At 36.6% G+C, this 8985-nt stretch overlaps 1 pseudogene; it reads left to right on the forward strand.

The window, feature by feature from the left end:
* Positions 1-8532: 8532 nt before the first annotated feature.
* LOC112484675 lies at positions 8533-8651 on the forward strand (annotated as a pseudogene).
* The last annotated feature ends 334 nt before the right edge of the window (positions 8652-8985 follow it).

The raw sequence follows: 8985 nt of genomic DNA on the forward strand, positions 1-8985 counted from the left end.
AGGAAGTATCAAGATGTCAAGAATAAAAATAGTGCAGAAGGAGGCATGAAATCAGAATGAGCGACTTAGGCCAGACAGAAGAGAAGTTTGTTTTCACACATGTGAAAAAAATATAACAAAAGTTGAAAATTAAAAGGAATAGTGATCGAATGGAGCGTCAAACTTTGTCATCAAAGTGAGTTGGTTAAAAAAGTGAAGGGATGTGTTCAACATCCCCTATTCCTGGTTTTATTTAGTGCCCCATCCCCCTGACTTTTAGAGATTTAAACATCAACAAATGGTTTTATGACTTCAGTTGGAGAATTGCTGGCAGGGACTGATTCGGTGTATAAATCTTGCCCAAATATTCTGAGACAGTCTCTTTGGCAGAAAGAGCAACCGATATAGGAACCGATCAAGCGTAATTGAAATCAGACTCCACTGTCTGATAGACGAGGTAGAAATAGTCTATAAGTGGAAGGGGCTCCCTCCCTGTGTGACTTCACAGTCCTGGGGACTGCCTGCGAGCCCCTTGCTCTGGCCGAAGGCTCTTAACTTCTTACAAAGTAAAGGGTAAAGTGTGCTCCTTAGAAGTCAAGGGTGAAATGACACTATAAATATTGTTTGCCCTGCAGGGGGGATTCTGTTGAATATTTAAAGTACATTAAATATTCACCTAATTAATAAAATGTCTTCACCTCATGTTCCCAGAATTTTAATTTAGAATGTCTTTTCTAAATTTTAGGTTTTTAAGAAAATTTCTAAAATACTTTTTAGAATTCATTTTTACCTAATGATTTTAGGATTAGTTCTATTCCTCTTGAGAGAAATACCTACGGTGCTCTGTTTTGGGGATTTTAAAGAAATGTAGCAAAAATAGTAGAATGATATCCTTACACAAATACATGCATGTATTACTATGATTTGATCGATATATATCTGCGCTGGTAACATTAGAGACCTGAAAATAACTAGAAAAGTGACCTCTAACCAAGATTCATTTGGAATTTGAAACTAAAATTATGTCATATGGTACGTAAGTTACTTATCAATGAAAATTACATTTTGCTCGTTTTATTTTTTTGATACAATTTTTAATATCTATAGCCATCATAAAATTATTTTTATTCTCTTTTTTCGTTGCTTCTTTTTAAAGGATTTATCAAAGAGCAGGTTTTGATTAATATACTTATAGAAAAGACAAAACAGAATTTCTAGACCAAAAATCAAAAAGAGTCAAACAGCAATTTCCCATTTCACATCTGAGTAGTATTTATCTTAATGCTATTTATTTTGTGAAATATGATACTGTATGATGATAATTCATTTTATGGTGTGATTTTTTTTTGGAAATAAGCATGCCTTACAATATTTAGGTCCAAATAGTCAAATGTCAGCAATTTCAAGATATTCAGCCTACGTCTGTACAGAGCTTCCTCTTTGCTCTGGTATCTGTCTTCAGCGCATCGTGGTTCGGGGCACTGGGAGATCCTTGTCTTCCTTGGCTCGTGATATTGCGTCTTATGCACAGTGTTTATTTTATAAATTTAGATTAATGTGTGACTAAGGCCACATTAAATAATCGATTGTGGTTTTATTGTGATTTTTCTTCCCGAATTTCCTCAAAAGAGACATTTATTGGAAGAGAGAGAAGAAAAAAATCTGATATTTAGAGAAATCTCAGAAAACGAGAGAAAAAAAGTTTTATTTGTTAATGTAATAAGGTATGAATTTATGGATTTTTACCAGATCCCAAAACAAAAATTTATTTCTATTGCATGCTAGATTATGTTTCCTTAAAAATCAGCAGTTTTTCTGTTTTTAAACAGCACTTAGGATCAATCATAGGCGTTACAGGATGGAAAGCAGATGTAAAGGTCACCATTTAAGCAAGTTTTACTTGACCTGTTCCAGACTAATCTGTCTCTATCCTATTTCTAATAATCTCCTGGGATGGATGTTTCAGATCCTCTTTCGGTAAAATGTTTCAGTGCTCAAGAACTATAAGGACTGAGTAATTTCTCTAGTCAGTCTTTTTATTTTCATATAGGTGTAAAAGTAATAAATGTCCATTTGATATTTTGAAAGGTACAAAAATTAATAAACAGCGAACATCCCCACTCGCATAATCTTACTGGTAACTTATGGACAGCTAAATATTACTCTTGATATCATATTCTTTGGTTCCACATGTGTCAGAAAAATGAAATATCTAGGCATATTTCGCATTATCATTATTGTTATTTACAGTTCTGTTCTTCATTTCAGGTTTTCATTTCTTATCTTCTGGTATTGTGATTATTTTTTGTACCTCTTCTCAATTCTTTCTATTTCTGCCATGTTGTGAAAGCTCAGGTGGATAGAACATTTAATTGGCTGTGATAATGTCGATTCTATATATTTCTCCTTTGGACCTTTGTTATTCTCCGGTAGTTCATTAAAACTTTGAGGGCTACATTCATCCTTTTAAACTGCAAGAATATCAATTAATACATTTTATTAAGCTTTGAAACATACTGGAAGTAATTTGACAGGGGATAGTGAACCTAAATGTATCTCTATTTGAAATTCCATAGCATGCTAAAGTGTAATTATTAAGCGAATGCCCTATAATAATCCCCTTCGTGGGTTGACATCATGGTTATATTCAGGGCAGGGAGTAGGAAGAGTAGATTTATTGTTCTAAAACCTAGGTAGGCGGATTCATTCATTCACACTGAGAATGTTTTTTTTTTAAAAAAAACTATATGTAAGAAGTTTAAGACTACCTTGGGAGATTATGATGAAGCAATCATTCATATACTGATCCACTTAGCCAATACTAATTGAATGACAACCATAGCGCTGGCACTAGAGATAACGAAGCGAATGACACGTGCGGTCACATTGCGATAGAGAAGACTGAGATGTGAGCCGGGGACGGCAGCGCAGGACGAGCAGATGAGCGTGTGGAGTGTAACTGAAGTCAGCAGGCGAGTGTTTGGGGAGGCAGCGTGGCTGGGGCAGCCTGCGCTTTCCCTCCCGTGCCCGGGACGTGAGGTGCTCGCAAGTGGAGAGCGTTAGGAGGATATAAGGGACTATTTTTGGCGAAGAAATGTCATTTATAAAGAAAAAAACAAATGTCTGAGTAATTTCGTTCATGACAATGTTTCATAGATAATATGGCCAAATTTGGTTATGACTTTTTTTCTAAAATACCTCAGTCTAAATTATTCCTGAGTTCTTTTGTCTTTCCTTTATTATTATTTTGAAACACAGAATGGTTACACAGCCTTAGACTACTGCTCACGAGTGGACTGCGGTGGGAAGCCAGAGATTTAGCTCTGTCTGCTCCCAGAGTCCACTTTGTATTTCTTGGCCTCGGTGTCCTGTTCCATAACACGGATAAGGCGGATTATAAAATCTCGTGTTATTTATCCTAACAAAAATATTCTAAATGTTTAACTCTATGTGCAGAGAGACTTTCCTTCAAATATTAGGATGATGAAAAATACCTGATTATTCTGTTTTCTTTATGTTCTAAATTGAATATTGAGGGAAACGATTTCGAGAGCTAAAAAGAAAAAGTTTTGGTAGATAGTACTGAGAACAATGAAATGTGATCCTCGCGTCCTTAATAAAGAGAACGTCTAGCCTTGCAAAGAAAGAGCTGGATGTTCTCAGAGAAAAACAATGTCCATCCAGCAAAGCCAGCTCCCGGGCAGAGAGGGATGATGACCTAAGAAGCCTGAAGTCCAACTCGCCGCTCAGAGACCCATGCAGAGCCCTGCTTGCTCCTCCCCACTTCTCCTTAGCAGCCCTCCCAGATCCTCACTGAAAGTGGTTTTTATTATTATTTAAATGTCCCACAGGGAAAGGGTAGCCACCTTTTAAAAATACTTCTGTGAAACAAAGTACCTCAATATCATGACTTGAGGATTCGGCAGGAAAAGACAAATGAGCTTTGGCGATGCTTTCCCACATGGATAAATCCAGAAGGAGAAGCTAATAAATCAGGCAGGGTCATTGCTTTGCAAAGGCACATTGTCCATTCCTGAATATTTAGATGACAGAAATGGGATTCGTTCTCTGGGTTTATTCTACCTTTCATCATTCCCGCATCAAAGGAGTGGGGGTAGCTGGAGGCTAAGCTAAGACTAGCACTAAAGTAAACATGTTTAAATAAATCCAAATCAGAGAAATAGCGTCTATTTTTATAACAACGCATAAATACAAAAGAGACGCAGCATTTCGAAATTGGGACAAGATGGAAATGGAAAAGAATTTGGCCGATGGACAATGAAAACTGGAGAAGAAACTATCAGTATAATGTGTGTAAGAAGCAGTGACTTGTTCTAAATTTGAAGTTTTCCCTTTAAGAAAATGTCTTCAAGATGCTAAGTCATAATTTTATTTAATAAAGCCAAAAAGTAAAAATGACTTAATATTTTATATAAACACGCACGCTTTCCAGAGATAGCTCATTTTGTCTTGAGTCGAGGCAATTATAATGCTTATTCTCAAATTTAATTGCAGCATTATTTGGGAATTTAAATAACAGTTGATAGAGAATATTTAATAAATTATTTATATTCTCTTGCATATATCTTTTACTTTCTTAAAATTTTAACTCTTTAAAGATTATAAATACGTAGTTTAGATTCTGTTTTCTCGAGTTATTATTCTATAAAATATCTTATGGTTACTAATATGCCTGTTCTTTTCCTTTATCTCTGGATATTAGAAAATGTTTTTTAAGCGCCATTATCTGTATTCAGCAGTGCGTCATTTATAGAGAGTAATAAGAAAAATGTACTGTAGTTCATATATAAAGATGATGCTTAAACTGTTTTTTCTTTTTCTTTATTGATCAAATGAAAGATAAATCTCAGTATTATCACCTAACTCCATATAAATTTGTCTGTCTTGACACTATCGATCCATTTTTTTAGTTTTCATTATAGAACTAATAGATGTTTTAGTTACTTTAAAGGGCATTCCCATTTTTCTTGTGTTTTGTTATCCACTTACCATTTTTTTTAGAACTAGCCTTAGTTACTTTCGTTTTTTATAGTAGATACAAATAGGATCTTAGGTTCGGGCCACATCTGGGCCTGAGAAAGTGAGGGCGCGCACCCCTGGCCATCAGCTTCGTTAGCGCTTCATGTCGGTCCTCATGGCAACGGGCTAACGCGCAGGGCTGGCGCGGCGAAGCGCATCCCGCTGCCGGACAGACTCCGGTGTGTTTTCCTGCAGCGGGAGACGGACGGAGCAGGTGAGCGGAGGTTCAGGGTGGATGACAGACATGAAGGGAGGGGATCGACTCACTCCTTCTGAACCCACCATGTGCCATAGCCCATCGGCCTGGTGACCGAAGGACTGGATACTTCTCATAGAGAAACAAAACGCCAGCTTCTAAAAATCCTTATCTTCTTATGCAATATATCACATATCGAGAGTAAACATATAAACGTGTGGATTAGTGAATAATTTTAATGGGCTCTCCCATGCAATGCCCTCCCTCTTCTCCACCAAAGTCAAGAAGTAGGGCACGGCAAGCACCCCAGAACCATGGGCCGTTGGTTCTAACACCCTCTTCCTGCCCCCTTGGAGAAAATGACGGTCCTCATGTGATAATTGTTTCCTTGCTTTTTGTCACAGTCTTGCCACATATGCTTATTTGCCTAAATAATATATGGTTCTGTTTTTATTAGGTTTTTAAATTTTATGGAAATAGAATCATACTGCGTGCAGATGTCATGTTTCTTTGACTCGACGTTCTGTGTATGAGAGTCTCACTCGTGTAGCTGTATTGTTTGCTTTCATCGTTACGTGAACAGGCTTCATTTTTTCTACCCATTCTATGAGAGATGGGGTATCGGGAACAGTGCTGCTTTGAACTTTCTTCATGCTCCCTGAAACGTGTGTGAGATTACAAAGGAGTAGGACTTCGGCATCATGAAGTATGTCCACATGGCTAGTGAGTGGCCCACTCAGGTTTGCTACCAGGTTTATTAGATTTCCCTACTGCCCAGTTCAATCCCACCCTTACAGCTAATCCTACATGAGTATATATAAACTATCAATACTGCCTGCAGCCTGTTTTTTTACTAGATAATAGTTAAACACGTTTCTTAGTAACAAAATTAATATACAACATATAACCAATGATGGAGCCAATAAATTTTGTTTGGCAAATTATCTACGGTGTTTTTAACTTGTTTTAAAATAATTTGCTATCATAAATAGTTAAATATGAATGCCAACAAATTTTTCTTTATTTCCTTTGAACAATTTTCTAGCTGTAAAATTGATGATTAAACATGAAACAACATTTCAAAGTTTTCAGAAAAATTAGAACAGCTTATTCAATAAGAATTTATAAAATTGCCCGTTTTTTCTAAAAGGTTACCAATTTTAGTATTGAATATAAATATTTTAGACTTGCCAATTTTATGATGGAAATAGTAGCCTATTATTTCTTTGCGAATTTATTATCTTTTGCTTTCTTTACTGTTGAGAAGATGTATATCTTTTATTTGAGGTTTTGTAAAAACTTTTAACATGGTGTATATATATATCAATATTTTGTCCGACAAATATGTTAAAAATGTGTTTTCTCAGTTTGTCATTTATCTTTAAATGCTATAATTTTTTTGTTTCTTTTCATTATCTGTTATTAGTGTTAAAATTCTACGTAGTAAAGTCATTCCTTTTCCTTCATACTCTCTGCTTTTGATGTAGAATCCCGGAGAATGTATGATTATCTGCCCACGTATTTTTCTAGCACTTTTGTAATCTCTTATTGCTAGGCTGCCACATCACAAGTATATAGGGCACCGTTCTTAAATCATACCATATTTATCGATTTCAAATATTACTGTCTGTGGAAGTTATATGACTGGATAGTGAATATTTGGGTTAATTTTTTCCAGGCGGTTAAATGGTTGTCCAGATACCAATAATTAAATAATTATTTTCACCACTGATATGATATGATTTCATATCATATATACTAATTCTGTTTCTGGACTTTTTATATTGTCCATTGATATATTTATTCTTGAGTCAGGAATATATATTAATATCTGGTTGAACAAGTTCCCTTAATTTTATTCTTTTTCAGTGTTTTTCTCTTTTTATTAGTCATTCTTTAAAATTAATTTTAGGGTCATATTGTCAAGCTCTAACATGTTATGGGGTAGTGATTTGCTAATGCACTAAATTTTTAAGTATAACTTTTGAGACGTTATAGATTTACAATGTTGAGTTTTCCCAGCCAGTAATGTTGTTAGTATTTTTTTAAATTCAAATCTCACATGTCTTGACTGTGGATATTTTATAATAAATATCAATAAGTTTTGGAAAACATGCTTGTATGATTAAGTATATCCAGACACAAATGAAACTAACCATGTATTGTCTTTTATTTTGACTTGGTATAAACCAAATGATGAGGGGAGAAATCTCAAACTAAATATGTATTTTTACCTTTGTGTTTTTCAGCAAAATTCTACTGCCAAGAGAGCTTTTATAGGCAATTCTTAAAATATTGCGTGGCAAAATCATAATAGAACAAAACGTTAAGAAACACATTCACTCTATCGAATAGTTGAGGAATAAATGATTAGTCCAATTGCAAACACTGGGATAAAGGAAGATAGATGCATGAGACTCACTCCAATTTCCTAAAGATTAAAGATTAGAAACCGCTAAAGAGACCAGATCAGCCAAGGCTCCATTATACGCAGCTGGTCTGCCTTCGTGTGTAACTTTGAAACAGAGTCAGGAGCGGCACACAAATATGCCTGAGCTCCCCAGGGAACAGCAAGTCTCAGCAGAAGCTCAGCTTTCAGAGAGGGACCTGCCAAGACTTCAGCTACTGACTATCAAGTCATACTGTAGAACAGCTATGCAGATATATCTAAAGACAGGAAAGCCAGAGAACAGGAAACATTCGCCTAGTGTATTAAAAAATAAAAACATTTAACAGGCCGAATTAAAGGGAAGCCAAGGGCAGCATAAGGATTGGAGGGAAATGCCAGCGCTTAGTTTTGGGCCTGTTAACACGGAGATGTCTATTATATCCAGGTGCAGAGGCCAAGTAGCCCGTGACTCGGTGGAGGCAGAAATCAGGACAGAAGTCCAGGCTGGATAACAGTTTGAGAGCCAGCACGGAGGTGAGTTTCTCTCCGTATGCAATCAGGCTCAGTGCGCAATGGTGTAAAGACAGAGGTTTGTGTCATCTTAGAGTCATGATGTTTTCCGGACAGTCAATTTAGGAGGAAAGGTGTAGGTGCTGGGAACATCAGGAAGAAGGCGATCATAACCTGGTGATGTAGAAGGATCGTTGCAGCCATGTGTCCTCCAACACGTTGGTGTTCTCAAATGCAACATGAGCACACGATGGTTGCAGCTGCAGTTACCTGGAGACAGACAATAGGGTCTCACCTTCCTGAACCACTGACATTTTTCTAAGTTGTAAAATAGAAGACCTGGCTTTACCCTCTTAAAGTATAAATTAGTAACTCAGATCACTCGCCCACCATAAGAGCTGTTAAAACAACTGTGAATATCTATGGCCATGCCGCACTGAACGTGCCCCATCTCATCTGATCTCAGAAGCTAAGCAGGGTCGGGCCCGGTTAGTACTTGGATGGGAGACCACCTAGGAAGACCAGGTGCTATAGGCGTTTAAAAAAAAACAAAACCAACCGCGAGAGACTGTATTATGAGTAGAAAAGTCAGAGCAGGAGCCAGGGGTCTTCTGAACCCCCGATGGTGGCAGCATCTGCTCTTCATTAACATTCCCCGTGCTCTTGGGCAAGTAGCTTAATCTTCACGAATCTTCATTTTTTTATTCCTAAAATAAGGGGTGTGAGCTGGGTAAAACACTGGAATGTATTTCTTATCGAATGCCAAATCTAGATCAATAAAATTTGCTCACATTTTCAGCAATGACAGGCAACTGCAAATTTGGAAACCAGTAAGCAAGCTTTTGCGAAATTTTTGAAGCAATAATTGAAA

The sequence above is a fragment of the Pteropus alecto genome, unplaced genomic scaffold, assembly GCF_000325575.1.
Source record: "Pteropus alecto unplaced genomic scaffold, ASM32557v1 scaffold17, whole genome shotgun sequence".
NCBI lineage: Eukaryota > Metazoa > Chordata > Mammalia > Chiroptera > Pteropodidae > Pteropus > Pteropus alecto.